The sequence below is a fragment of the Fukomys damarensis genome, unplaced genomic scaffold, assembly GCF_012274545.1.
Source record: "Fukomys damarensis isolate Sample0158 unplaced genomic scaffold, DMR_v1.0_HiC HiC_scaffold_25, whole genome shotgun sequence".
NCBI lineage: Eukaryota > Metazoa > Chordata > Mammalia > Rodentia > Bathyergidae > Fukomys > Fukomys damarensis.
Window position 1 is genome coordinate 19,947,008 of NW_022900937.1, and position 14,262 is coordinate 19,961,269.

Consider the following 14,262-nt stretch of genomic DNA (forward strand, 5'->3'; position numbering starts at 1 on the left):
AGAAGAGACAGCCCTACACTGAAGACAATAAATGTTAAGCTGGCCATAGAAAAGTAAGCCTAACTCCGAGTTTATGTGATGACTCTTAATTCTGCCTGTAACACAAGCAGCTGTGGGTTAGTAGGTTTCGCCTAGCCTTTGAGCTTCGTAGTTCTTACACAGCAGATGTCTCAGCATTTGAATGTCCACATTTTATTGTCTGAACAAGAAAAATGAGGACTCCCTGACTTTTATTTTCAGTATCGATGTTAAACTCTCCAATCCTGGAGCCTTTTATACGTCACATGTGTCACTGCTTAGAACGGTGCAGACTTGTGCTCTGTGTTTGTGCGCTGGTCTTCATATGAGGGGAATCAGTAGGGACAGCGTGGTCCTGCTCCTGGGACAGGTTCCAGTGCCTTAACAGTGTGGCTGTCCTTTTCCACCGAACAGGGAAAGACTCGACCAGAAACGGCGTTGCTGTTGGCTTCACACTGCCTTCCACATCGCAACAGCAACTCGGTTTGTCCAGTGCCTTAACAGTGTGGCTGTCCTTTTCCACCGAACAGGGAAAGACTCGACCAGAAACGGCATTGCTGTTGGTTTCACACTGCCTTCCACATCGCAACAGCAACTCGGTTTGTCTTTTGAGCCCACGATTTTCGGAGGGGATGAGTTGAACCCATAGCTACATTATCAGTACAGAGCAGGGCTTGTCAAGATGCAGGACACCTCAGAGTCACCTGCGGGCTTGTTGGGTGTAGCTCCCAGGCCCCAGCGAGTCTGCCTGCTGCTTCTCTAATTATTTGGGCTTATTTGAGCCCAGCAAGCAGGAGAACCTGCGTTGTACCAGCACGCGGGTGACTTCCCTGGGCGGCTAAACCCTGCCGGGGACCCTGCCCACCTCATGTTGGCCTCTAGACAGCGACAGCCTTTCCTGGGGTTTCAAATCCTGTAAAACGTTTACTTATTCTGAGTTTAGAGAATAAGGAGGGGATTTTAAAGTTGTGTTTCCTTCCATGTTTTTTTAAGACGTAGGTATTGAGGGTTTGTTTGTTTTAACCCCGCTTCAGTAAGCTTTAATATTAAATCTGTAGCCACTTCAGTTGCAAAACCGGCCAAAAGCTTCCAGATGAAGGTCAAGTTGATCCTTCAGGAGCCACTGTACATAAACGCTTCTTCGTCAAGAGTCCCCAGCGTACGGAGCCACTGCAGAACCGACCCAAGCACAGCGCCCGGACCTCTTTGCCGTATGCACACTTTCACTGAAAGCTGCTATTTCCATCCTCCTGTAGTTTTTTCTTGTTCCTCCTCCACTGTACATGTGGGTTCTATCCATGTGTTAAATATGCAATAAAGTGTTTACCGGATGCCCTTCTGAAGGGCAGTCCTTTGTAAAGCTGTACAGACTTTGCAGGTTAAGCACAATGTGCACTTGTTAGTTTTCTACACAGCAAAACTTGATTTTTTGCAGATGGAAAGGTATTTTGTTTCTATACAAAGTAAATGGATTGTTTGTGCTTAATGTAAAGCTGCTTTATAAAATTGTACAATAAAGTTTTTATCTGAAAAGGAATTTGCCTGCGTGTTTCTTTAATTATCCTGAGGTTATTTGAGCCCAGCAGGCAGATTTCTAACCATCAATTCTGGTTCAACTTGTGATTGCTACTCAGGCAACTAATGGTGTTCGGCGAAGGTGTGAGGGACGTGAGGAGTGACGGTGTCATTCTGCTGGGGTGGTGTCGTGGAAGAGACACCTAAACTGGGGCTCCAGGGAGGGAAGGAACAGCAACTCCGGTGTAGATTTCCTTGAGGGTTTGCACCTCCCGGGTTCTCTGTAACCTGCTCCTTACAGTGATGGGTGTTATTCCCATTTCTCCCTTTCAGAGGACCCATCGGGGTTCCCACTCTGTTCCCCTGCACCTTATCATGTGGCCCTCACACATTCCCTTCCATTCCTGTGGCGGAATCCAGTGGATCACTGGACCTCCTAGCTGATACTGTATGGATTTTAGCAGGCACTGGGCAGCCCTCTGGGCGGCTGGTCTCCACCTCCTTGGTTGGGAAACAGCCGTAAGGGGGCAGCAGTCGGGCTCGCCAGCTACTCCTGCTTTGATTTTGCAGTTTGAGTCAGGCTCCTGTTGCACTGGCCAGTCCCTTGAGCACCCTGACGTCTCGGGCTTGTCTCCCCGTTGCCCTGGGCAGGAGGCGCGCCCTCCAGGCTGAGCTCCTTGTCTCTGTCACAGAGAGAATTGCTAGTTCGTAATAGAAGAGTGTTGTTTAAACTCTGGTCTTGGAGTCCACTGCTGTAGTTTTGCTAGGGCTGCTGTAACAAGGAACCATAGAGCAGTGTAGCCTGAGCCACAAGACTGTTTCACACAATTCTGCAGGCCAAAAGTCAAACCAAGGGATCCAAGGGGTTGGTTTCTCCCGAAGCCACTTCTGTGACTTGCAGGGGCGGCCTCGCTGTGTCCCACAAGGTTACCCTCTCCTGACGACTGAGTCCTTACCCTTCCCAGCAAGACACGGGACGCACTGGATTCCACTTTTTTCCTGTGACCTCATTCTACCTGAGTCACCTCTTTAAAGGCCCTTCCCAAGTACACTCAAGTCTGAAGTCACAGGATTAGGATCTGAACATGCAAGGAGAGAGTCACAGTTCACCCCGTAACAGCTGCTCTTCAAACTGGACCAGCCGGGGTTGCCATTTAACTTGATGATTACTGGCAAAGGCCAAATCTCAAGAGATCTTGGGAGAACATTAATTGGGCAGAAATCTATAATTTGGCCCTGGAATATCAAAAATGTATTCTTTTACCTCATGAGCTTTAATCCCATAGAGACAGCTGACTATGGTAGCACATCTATAATCCCACCATTCATGAGGCTGAGGCAGGAGGATCACCTCGAGTTTGAGACCAGCCTGGATAACAGTGATTTTTAGCCCAGCCTAAAGTACATATCGAGACCTTGTCTCAAAAAAAAAAAAAAAAAATCTAAGAACTCACTGATCTTAAGATCTTTGTGTAGACAAATGCAAGGTAACATTAAATTTAAATGGTGATGTTAACACATCAAACAAACTGCTAGATTTTTATTCTCACCCATTAGCCCATTCTGAATATAGAAGCAAAAGAAAAAAAAAGCATAGATCAAGTATATGAAAAATACATGAAAATTGCTCATTGTGTTGGGTGTGGTGGCACACATCTGTAATCCCAGCACTCTGGGAGGCTGAGACGGGGGTTGCAATTTTGAGTCTAACCTTGATAATTTAGTGACTTAGCAAAACCCTATCTCAAAAGTAAAAACTAGCCGGGCGTGGTGGTGCATGCCTGCAATCCCAGCACTAGGGAGGCTGAGGCAGGAGGATCGCTGTTGAGTTCAAGACAAGCCTAGGCTACATAGTGAGTTCCGGGTCAGTCTCAACTACATAGTAAGACCCTGTTTCAAAAAAAACAAAAAAAAAAAAACTAAAGAAAGGTTTGGGGATATAGCTCAGTGCAAAATCCTTGAATCCAAATCTTCAATACCACACACACAAAAAGAAAAAAAAACAATTGCAACTTGTGAGATTTGTGTTTAATTTGTGTTTAATGACAATTTTTTTCAATCCCAGGTCTGCAGTCTTAGAACTGTTAAAAACAGTCAACAAGATAGTGATTTCCATTATACCAACTCATTAAAGATGTCAAGTTGAAAACACATGAATTAAATGTTGTGTTGGTGATGAATTCAGATGCTCACTGCTCAATTTCTGGTGAAGAGAGATCCATTTGCCATCTGGTGAAGATGATTGATAACTTGCATATGCAATGCCGCATTTCCTGAATGTTAAATAGCAGCAACGAGGTATAGTTTTGCTAATCCTTTTCCGGAAGTAGAAAGGTTTTGCAAAATGACAGCCTTACAAAGCAAGCTATTGAGCAATAGCAAAACAGTGGATGTGCAGAAAAAATGTCCTGTGGAGAACAAGACAAAGACCAGCCACCAACTGGGGTTACCCAGTTTAGATGGGGGTTTAGGGGCAGCTAAAGCCCAGGCAAGAAGAGCTGTGCCCTCCTGGCCTGCCTTCTTCCCAAGCACCTGGGGAAATCACTGCTATAACAGGGAAATCTGGAGTTCACCTCCAAGGACCAGAGAAGTCATTCTCTGGAGTGAGATTAGGCTGAGGTCTCCTTTATGAGCCAAACATATGGCAAATGTGAATGATGTGAATTGCTTTTTTTTTTTTTTTTAACAATTTGTATGTTTATGATGCTCTAGCCAGGTATGGTGGTGCACACCTGTAATCTCAGCCCTCGGGAGGCTGAGGCAGGAGGGTTGCTGAGAGTTAAAGGTCAGCCTGAACAATTTAGGGAGACTCTGTCTCAAAAAATTAAAAAAACCTCCAGAGCTCCAGTGGGGTGGGCAGACAAGGTATGGAGGAGGTGTTGGCATAAAACCCACAGTCTGCCCTGGTTTGTTCAGTCAGTGCCATGCTAGAATCATTTAGAAGTGCCACAGTGTCCTTGGGACTCAAAGGACAACCCCAGTGCCCAGGGAGGAAAGGGATTTGGTTCTGAGGATGGCATCCCGCCCTGCAGTGTCCTCAGTGAGAAGGAGTCATCAACTGAGGGCTTGCGGTAGGATTCCTGGAGTCACGCAGTCTGCCCAGCCCAGGGGACAGCCACAGTCCTCCCCGTGCTGTGAGCAGATCTCCAGCTCGGGGATGTTTGAACTCACTGGATGAGGGGGAACAGAGAGAGAATGGTGCTCGGTGCTCAGTGCTCAGCCCTGGCCTCTGCTTTGCAGGCTGCACCTGATTCCCCAGAGCCGTGTGGCACGGCTTGGAGGGTAGAGGCCTGGAAAACCACTAAACATCCTACAGGGCCCAGGGGCCTGTGACACCCTGGACACGGGCTGGACCGAAAGAGAGCTCTTCTTCGTTGCCTTGACCCGGGCCCCCACGAGGGCCAGTGTATCTACTAATCACACTGCTCAGGGCCCACAGTGCTTCTTAGGAGCCCTCAGATAAGTTTTAATTCCCTTTAAAATGAGAAAAAAAATGTAGATATATATATATATATATATATGTATATATATATATATATGTATATACATATATATATATATATACACAACAATATTGAGTCAAATAATGAAACAGGTGGCAGGGGGCTGGCTCAGCAATTTGGGAGGTTGAAGGTAGAGAAGCCCTGGAGGTCATGAGTTCTACACCAGCCTGGGCACCAGAGTGAGCCCCCAAATCAAATTAATAATAATTAATAGTAAAGAAGCCCACTTGGATTATGATATGATACAACTTTTTCTGTCTTCCTGATTCAATTCCACAAAAAGCAGCCTCTTGCTTTCTTAGTGTCAGCCCCGCAAAAGAGCCACGGAGCCATTTTGGTTTTTTTGGTTTTGTTTGGTTTGGTTTGGTTTTTTGAGACTCGCTATGTAGCGGAGCCTGCCCTCAAACCCTCCGCAATCCTCCTGACTCAGCCTCCCAGGTGCTGGAACTACAAGCATACGCCAGCACACTGGGCTCCACTTTGAACACAAATGCATATCTCAGAAAGCACTGTGACGTTGGTGAATATTCTCTGGGAGTGGGTTTTCCGGAATCGACTCCGTGAAGTCAATGTAATTCCTCCATCGATCTCTAAAGCTCACTTAAACTGTTTCCAATGTTCCCCCTTTTTGTTTCCAGTCGGCTGAAACTCTCTTCCCTGGGACCAGTTCTTTTCCATGTATATTTTATGTCAGAAATTTGGTTAAGTCGTCACATTTCTGTCACTATCAAATTTCACCAGGGACAATTTCTGTCTTCTGGGGTGACCGTGGTGACATCTGCTCTCCAGGGTCACACGGGGTGTGATGAATGTTGCCGAGGATATTAGATTCTTTCGTGGTATGTAGCAGACAATAACCTGTTTAATTGAGCTATTTTGTTTCTCCAGGCACTGGATCAAAGATGTTAGACTTTGTGGCTATTTCTGAGTTTTAACCATGAGGAAATTGGCGATTGTATTTGTGAGTACAAAGATGGGGAGACGGGGAGGGACCAGGGCAGAAGGGGGAGCCCCACAGTGCTACTGAGTTGTTCAGGCACATAGGTCAGGGTGTCTGAGGCAGGGAGAAGACAAGTGGTCACATTAAAATGTCCTTTCCTGTCCCAGCTCTTCCTTGTCCTGGCTGATCGGTTTGAGACAAGGTCTCACTATGTAGCCCAGGCTGGCCTCATACTCTCAGCGATCCTCCTGCCTCAGCCTCCCAAGTGCTGGGATTGCAGGTGTGCGCCACCACACCTGGCCTGTTTTTTGTTTTGTTTTTTAATTTTTATGAGGCCAAGTTTGCAGCATCTGATGATCACATTCATACTGTAGAGTTGGTACATCTTAACTCTTTAATTCTGGTTCCCTCCTCTCCCCATACCCAACGATTCCCTTCCCATTTGCAAAACCCACTCACTCAGCTCTGTGTATGAAGTCTGGGTCATGGGTCCCTTGGCCACCTCTGGGTCCACTGTGGGTGAGGAGACGTAGGTGATATGAAACGTGCCACCCACTGAATGAAACGGAGCAAGCCAGTGACCCTAAAGGTGCAGGAAAGGCAGGGAAGGGGGGGTCCCAGGCACGGGAACAGTGTTTCTCCTCTGTGATGAGGAGGCCTGTGCATGTGGTATCCCCTGGCTTCCCAGCGGTGCTGTGTGGCAGGGAGGCCTCTTCCCATCCATGGGCGCTGGGGGTAATAAGGCGCGTGTCCTGGCCAGGGAGTTTCCGCGGTGCCTCACAGCCTCTTTGGAGAGCGGGGAGTGAGGGGCACCTAACGCTGTCCAGCTGACTCCTAGTGTCACTGGGGCCTGGAACTGGCAAGCAAGCGGAGATTCTGGGGTGCAGCTCAGCAGTAGGGTGACTGCCTGCCAGCACAAGGCCGAGTCCAATCACGGAAGCTCGCCTACCACGCGCCTAAATATTTAGACCCAGCAGCCCCACCCCGGGTGCCTTAAGGACGATGAAATCAGTGTGGGAGACATCTGCTTGTCTGCGTTCGCTGCAGCACTTTTCCCCATAGCCACCATGTGGCGCCACCTACGTATCCTTCAGCAGGGAAAGAAAGGTGGTTTGTGTGGAATATTATTCGGACCTAAAAAGGATGACATTCTGTCTATTATGACAGCAGGGCTGGGCCTGGAGGACGTTGTGCTGCATGAAATGAGCCAGCCTCGTTTTCCCTGGAACAGGGAAGTCAAATGGTAAAGGCAATGACCTTGCTGGCTAATGGCAAGGTCACAGACGCCAGGGGAGCAGGTGGGTGGAGAAGCACGGGTCAGAGGATCCCCAGGTTCAGTTAGACGGGAGGAATGGATTCCTGGGATACACTGTGTAACTTAGTGACTACAGGTCATGTTTGTATTCTAGAAAAACACCAAGAGTATGTGTGTTCTCCTCAAAAACGATAGCTACATAAAGTAATGCTTATGTTCAACAGCTAGATTTAGTCATATATATTTATTTTCAAAGCAGAGTTGTACATTGTTAATACATACAATTGTATCCATCAAAACAAAAAAGTAATTTAAAGCTGTAAATAAATGGGCCAGGTGTGGTGATGAATATGTATGATCTCAGCACTGGGAGGCTGAGGCAGGAGGATCACCTTGAGTTCAAGTACCCAGTAAGTTCAAGTCCAGCCTGAACTATATAATAGCGAGCCCCTGTTTCAAAAATTAAATAAACAAACAAATAAGTAAATAAAATTCATTATACTCCGAGTATAAAGTTAGAATACATCTTCACCATGGAAATGTAAAGTCAATCAAATCAAAGGTATAAAGGAAATTCTCTGAAAATGTACATTTTATTCCTCCTACAGTATTAAATTTTGTCTACTATAGCTGGGTGTGGTGGTGCACGCCTGTAAGCCCAGCACTTGGAAGGCTGAGGCAGGAGGATCGCTGTGAGTTCGAGACCAGCCTGGGCTACATAGTGAGTTCCAGGTCAGTCTCAACTACATAGGGAGACCCTGTCTTAAAAAGCAAAACAAAACAAAAAAATTTTGTCTACTATATGAAAAAGGCAGAGTACAAATTATAAGTAATCAAACCTTAAAATTGCCTCTGGGATCCCAGTTTGATTTTTTGACATTGTAATTAATTCTTACTAGATATTTTATAAAATAAAAACCACGTGCGATTCTAACAGTCAACCCCACCTAACCGGCCACGAAGAGGCGGAGTCACTGCCCTGATCCCCGCGCCTGTGTTTGCGGATGGCTTTAAGCCCCCTCCCTAGTCTAGGCAGAGAGGCCCAGGGGTTGCTGGGGTGGAGGCTGCAGGGGACCAGGGAGCAGGCTGTCTGCCCCGCGCGCGAGCGCCACCTGCTGGCCAGCGGGAGCGGAGCTGCAGGTGAGGCGTGGGGGCCGAGGAGCACCGGGTTCTCCTCAACTACCTGCCCTCTTCGTCCCTGGCTGAGGGACAGTACCTTCCGATGTCACCACGGAGCCGACGGCAGAGGAAAGTTGTACGCGAGTGCACGTGTGCATACGTGTTTGCAAACCTTGTGGGGGTGCTCTGAGCATGTGCGCGTCTCCTCAATCCTGTTACCGAGCTACACGTTACATCCTCAGATTGGCGGGCAAGCTCATTGCCTTTACCATTTGATTTCCCTGTTTCAGATGATGGAATTGAGGACCGGGCGTGGGTCAGGGCTCGCTGGAAACAGGAAGCTTCCAGGCCCCAGCCCAGGCCACCTCCTGCCTAACACCGGCCCCCTCCATGGAAGGCGTGCGGTGCAAGCAGTGTCCCTGTGTCCAGCCTGACCGTGGCAGTGTCCTTGCTGGACCACCAGCTCGGGCCACATGCACGTTCCTGTACACGAGTGAACGCGGGACAAGCGGACACTGCGGAGCGGAGCGGAAACGCGGTCCTCTCGTGCCCCCACCTGATGGCGGCCGGGGACTCAGAAGGGCCCCCAGGGCTGCATGTGAGGTGCAGACCCAGAGATCTGATGTGGGGGGAAGGCTCCTGGCCTTGGGATAGGCAAGGAGCTCTTCCATACCTAAAGCGTCATCTATAAAGGAAAAAATGCTAAATTAGACTCCATCAATGTTAAAAGACACTGCAAAGGGGAAGGGGAAGTGGGAGGGGTAGGGGAGAGGGAAAAAAATGGAATGGAGTTAATGTGAGAAAATAAAAACACGGAATCAAAGTCTGTAAATAGGGAGGGGTGGAGGGGTTCAAGGGAGGGCAGGGGAATGGGGAAAAAAGTAAGAACCAAGATATATCATGTAAGGGTACAAATTTCCAATGACGAATGCCATTATATTGTATACTTAAAATGTACCAATAAAGTTAAGTTTTTAAAATATAAAGGCATATTTGTAAAAAATTTTTACATATATTAATATCACTCAGGATCAAACCAAGGGTCATCGTTGGATCATGATGGTGTACCCCACGTAGCTGCACTTCCAGCCCAAAAGTAACAATTTTAAAAATGTAAACAGTATGTTCCCAGATGACTGGCGATAACTTTACCAGGCTTTATCTTACTGTCCTTAAGGAAAAAAAAAATTAAAAGACAGTGAAAATAAGGCACAATCCTCAGGCTGGGAAAAAGTATTTACAAGTCACATATTTGAGAAAGAGCTTATATTCGGAATATACGAAGGACTTGGCAGTAAAAAAACAAATCCCTCACGTTCTTCAGTGCGGAAAAGCCTGGCACAGACAGTTCACTGAGGACCCGTGGGCGACAGCTCCTCACAGAGGCTGAGCGTCCTCAGCATGGGGGATACGCACGGAAACCTCAGAGAAGCAATGCTCAGGAAGGAGGAACCGATTCCATAAAGTAGGGTGCGTGCAGGCAAAAGTATTACCAGAATTCAAAAAACTACATCTTACACTAAGATGACATGGAAACATGCAAATTAAGTAATACAAAGTATTAAGAAAAATAGATCTAAATATGTCAAGAGTATTACCCCAAATTGGAAGGCAAATTGTGTGCTTATATGTGCATATAGAATAAACATCAAATCACTTTAAAATACGAATAGGGCTCATTTCTGGTTCTGACACTATCTGAATTCCCGGTGTTCTATTTACACTTCTTTGACTTCTTTGTGTGTGGTACTGGGGATCAAACCCACTGGTGCTCTGCCACTGAGCTACGTTCCCATCCCCTTTGGATTCCTTTGTTTCCTTTACCTTTTTGTTTTTCCTACCTTTAGGCACCTACCCTTCTAAGAGGAGTCAGGCGGAAACACATCGACACACGGACCAACAAGGCCTCTTCAGCGGTTCTCCCAGTGCGGCCCCCACCAGGAGCTCGGAAGTCCCGGGACAGAGGTTTTGTGGAAGACAGGTTCCCCTCGGAAGCGCTGGGGTAAGCTGGTAGTTCCGGGTTATCTGCAGGCCTGCAGCCTCTGGGCCTCACACGCACAGGTCACAGAGAATCCCTGCTGCTATGAGAATCGAAATCACACTGATCCAGCAGGAGGGGACCTCAGGAGCAAGGGCACGGACCTTGGGGACGTAGCGGCCTCTCTCTGAAAATCCAGGGTAATCTTCCCACTCAAGACTCTTACGTTCATCTTATCTGCACGACACCTGGGAACAGACCCCGGGGACATTGTACCTCCTACCCCGGGGTGTATGATGGCTGCGTCTGGGTAAAGCCATCGAAAGTTGAAACGGTCTTAAATGGAAAAATGCACTTGGACCTTGGAGTTCAGCACAAGGCACTCTGCAGGAGGTCCATGGCTTTGCCTGACTCCAAGCTGCCGCCGGGGAAGGGTGTGTACTGTGTATTAGCTGTGGAAAATCAGAATTTACAATTGGAAGCACATCCTACTGAGTGCCACTTTCGCACCATCATAAGGTGAAACAATTGTAAATCTGAGCCCAGGAAATTGGGGGGAGCCTGTCACCAAGAAGGTGCTCTGCAAAATCTGAATAAGGATGGATGAGTGAGTGAAAGAAAAAGGAAAACCAGGCGTGGTGGCACACACTTGAAATCCTAACACTTGGGAGGCTGAGGCAGGAGGGTCATTGAGTTTGAGGCCAGTTTGGGCTATACAGGGAGTTCAAGGCCAGCCTGAACTACATAGTGAGACCCTGTCTGGGGGAAAAAAATGTAAAAAGAAAGAAAAACAAAGAAATAAGAAGGAAACCAGAGGCCAGAAGAGAGAGGCCTTGCTCCCAAACTGTGGGCCTCTGACCTGGTCTGTGGTGCCAAGACCCCACGAGTGTCCCCAGCACCTTAGCTCTTCACGGCAAACAAGCAGGTGTAGTGTGGGTGGGTGGTTGAAGCTCAAAACTGGCTCTGTGGGGCAGCACCAAGCCCTCCCCAGGCACTGGGGCAGTCAGGCCAGCGATCCCACAGTGACGGCTGAGGGTCACCAAGGGAACCAGATGCCAGGCCAAGTCCAGACTCGGCTGTCTGCCAAGCGTGTGAGTTTGGACAAGCTGCTTAGCAGCTCTGAGCCTCCTCTGCCTCTGCAGGTGGTGTGGGTCTGGCCTGGGGAGGAGGTGGAGAGCGGGCTGCCACCGTGTGGGTCCGACACTGCGGCCGGGACCCGCCCAGACAAGTCTGGACTTGAACTGGGCTTTGGGTCTAACCTGGCCCTTTTCTCTGAGGGATTGCAACGTCCCCTGTCTGCCATCAGAGGGGACTGAGCTTGTGGAAAGTGCGGCTCCCTGCAGACCTCAAGGCGGGGCTGAAAATGCACCCATTGTGAGCGAGGATCCGGCTCCCCACACTTAGTAGCTGCCGGCCTTTGGCCAGAAGTGTCCGTCATTGGCCATGGGTCCCACAGCGCACTCGGCCCCGGTGACCTCAGGTTGGCAGGAGGGAAGGACCGAGGAAGGCAGCGTGCGAGGAGGCAGTGGAGGGAGGCAGTGGAGGCTGGGCTGGGTGTCTCCTGACCCAGGGGTGTGAGAAAGGCTGCTTATCAGGGACTGCAGAATCTAGGGGAAGGGCTTGATGTTACCACGGACACCAGCGTGGGGCGGAGATGTTTGCACAGATTATCTATTCCCTGTCTGTGCTAAAGTATTTAGCAGGGACGTCAGGAGTGTCCTCCAACCCAACTTTGCTCCGTAAGGAAGCACGGAAGTTCACGGCCACTGCTGTTAACAGATTCTCAGCCGCCACCTTGTTTCCTCTGACACCAGATGGATCCTTAATGCCTGCGGCTCCTGCAGGGTTAGGAAAAGCACCCGGGAACTAGCAGGGTAGGGAGGGACCGGCTGCACCTGAAGAAAGTTGCTATAGAAGTTTCAGAGAGCAAAAGAGGGGCACAAAACTATGAGCAGGAAGAAAGCTCGGCAGCTCAGGGGGCACCGAACGCAGACCCGGCCTGCACTTCATGGAGAGACCAAGGCAGCCACCTGCCCTCTTAGTTCTGACGTTCAGAACGGCTAATAGATTCCCAGGGCCCCTTCCAACCTAATGCACGCTAATGTACGAAATGGACCAGAGGCACTCGGCCTTGACCATAACACAAACTTGACAAGATGCCTGATCCTGCTGGGCATGGTGGCCCACGCCTGTAATCTCAGCAGTAGGGAGGCTGAGGCAGGAGGTTCTCCACAAGTTTGAGATCAGCCTGCGCTACAGAGTGAGACCCTGCCTCAAACAACAACCACAACAACAACAGAGCCTACTGCTATCACTATCTCAGTATTCATCATTTTTGCCCATGGAAGTCTGCAGATTGACTGGAGGTGAACAGGAACCCTATTTTGAACGCTAGCTATAGGGTACCTCAGAGCGGATGGGTCTCAGGGGGAAATTGTGCACATGTGTTTCTAGGAGCAATCAGATCGTTCCCTCTGGTTGCTAAGAGGAGCAGCCCAGTGCTGCCCTTGACGGCACAAACTTTGGACCAGTCCTGATTTGAATCCCAGCTTTGCCACCTGGCACAGGTCTCACCTCAGCTCTCCCACCTGTGGAATGGGACTGAGGTAGATTCAGGGTTTGGTGAGGATTCAGTGAAAGATTGAGCCCCCGAAGCTTGGCAGCTGGCCTGCAGCAAGAGCCTAGAAAGCGTTGTTTTTTATGGCTGGTTTCGTTTTGTTTTGTTTTTTCTTTCTGCGTTATTAAGGCAAGGTCTCAGTGCATAGCCCAGGCTGGCCTTGGACTCTCCTGACTCAGCCTCCTGAATGCTGGGATTACAGGTGTGCACCGCCACACTAAGCCTACTGATGTGCTTTAAACCCTCTGGCTAAAGTGAAGGGCACCATCACCCCTCCCGTGTTTGTGTGAACAGGGCCTTTCACACGGCGGACCAGACTTGGCACAGGGCTCACAGGCCACCCTGAGCTTCTCCCTGGTGAGCCTGCAGGGACACTTCCGACTCCCAGCTCTGCCACCTCCTGAGCCAGGTGGGGACAGGTCTTTACCACCCCACTGGGCTGCAGGATAGTCCGGTGCCTGCGGCCTTGGTGTCCCCCGTGCAGCCTGCCGCTGAAAGCAGGGAGCTGAGGGCGGCAGGGAGAGGCCCCTGACCAGGCCGGCTCTTTCTGCCCTTTTCATGGTTCTTCCGGTTTGCAGCCACTGAGGCAGCATGTCCTGGGTCCCAAGATCTACGAAACCGACCCTTGGTCTCTGGTAGCAGCTTGGCCGGACCACGGCCCTTCTCACTGTGGAGCACAGCAACGCCGGCCAACGTGAGGCTTGGAGCCTGAGATCATGTAGTCTCCCCACAGGCCCATCCCACACTCCATCGGTCTGGCGGGCTGCGGGGTGGGAGGGGAGCTCCCCCAAAAGCTCTGCCGCCCTGGCCTGAATCCTGTGTGTTTGCAGCTCCGGCTTCTTTCAAATGCAGATTCTCCGGAAAAGCAGCTGTGGGGGAGCTGCGGCCAGAGGATCGAGGTTCAAGCCCAGCCTGGGCAACGGAATGAGACCCTGTCTCCCTCCAAACAAAAAAAATAAAAGGGGCTGGGGAGGTAGCTCAGCGCTAGAGAGCCCCTTGGTTTGATTCCCAGCAAAAACAAAACACAAAAACAAAAACAAAGCTCAGTGCTGAACATGGCCTAATCACACTAATTATTATGACCCACTCATATCAAATATTTATTGCACAAACAATATCCCAGCAAAACCAAAAATCACTCACGCTCCCCACAACTCTGAAGTGAGCATTTTGGTTTTCCTCTCTTTTTGTTCCTTTCCTGGTTTCCCCCCAGCTCCTGCACACACACACACACACACACACACACACACACACACACACACACACACCTCCTTCCTGCCCGGTGCACTTTTACACCCACACTGTGCTCCCCACAAG